Below are 744 nucleotides of genomic sequence, written 5' to 3' on the forward strand. Positions count from 1 at the left end.
TTGCTTTTTATCTTTGGTAAAACCAAAAAAAAAAAAAAAAGATTGTAAGCCGTGTTTTCTGGCTACTGCCTGAAAAGAAAAAAACGATGTGGGCTGTTGAATTGTGAGATTGTTGTACAACTTGTTTTGATTTTTAAATTCATAATTCCGATGTGCCAATGACTTGTCATGTGTTGGTGTACACGCAGAGAAATGCAGAGATGGGCCCCCTCGTACTTATTATAATTATCATTGCCAAAGAAAAAATAATAATAATAATTTGGAGATGGGGACCGTAATCGGCATGTGATTAATTCTTTATTTAATTTTTTTTTCCTCTCTACTATAGCCAGTGTGATCCATGCCAAGCTTTTATTTAATCTGCAACAGTACAAAAGCGATGATAAACTACCAAGAATCATGAGATGGTACCTCAACGTTCCGAGCTGGCTTGATTCCACTTCCGGGCTTTTCCGTTTCTCCTGTGCAATATAAGTTTGTTTGGTGTTTTTTTTTTCTCTCTCTCTCTCTCTCTCTCTGTCAGCTAAGCAGTAGGGCGCGGCCTTAAGCTGTGTGGCCTTTGCATGGACTCTCATCCTCGGATATCCTCATTTGTACAACTTTGTGAAATTGCAGCTTTTCCAGCTATATCTTGAGCAATTTTCTTTTTTTCTTCTTTGCAGAGAATAACCAAACGCTGAGCACATGTATGATGATGTGTTTGAGGAATTGCAGGGCGTTTGATCAGGTTTTTTTTTTTTTTTT

The 744-nt window shown here is 37.5% G+C and overlaps 1 long non-coding RNA gene across 1 annotated transcript in view; it reads left to right on the top strand.

Annotated features, from left to right (window-relative positions):
* The first annotated feature begins 10 nt into the window (after positions 1 to 10).
* Positions 11 to 744, top strand: part of LOC109522121 (uncharacterized) — a 4494-nt gene continuing 3760 nt past the window's right edge. The window contains exon 1 of the long non-coding RNA XR_002169510.1: positions 11 to 727. This is a non-coding gene — a long non-coding RNA (uncharacterized LOC109522121). The remainder of the gene's footprint in view (positions 728 to 744) is intronic.

The sequence above is a fragment of the Hippocampus comes genome, unplaced genomic scaffold, assembly GCF_001891065.2.
Source record: "Hippocampus comes isolate QL1 unplaced genomic scaffold, H_comes_QL1_v1.1 scaffold214, whole genome shotgun sequence".
NCBI classification, from domain to species: domain Eukaryota; kingdom Metazoa; phylum Chordata; class Actinopteri; order Syngnathiformes; family Syngnathidae; genus Hippocampus; species Hippocampus comes.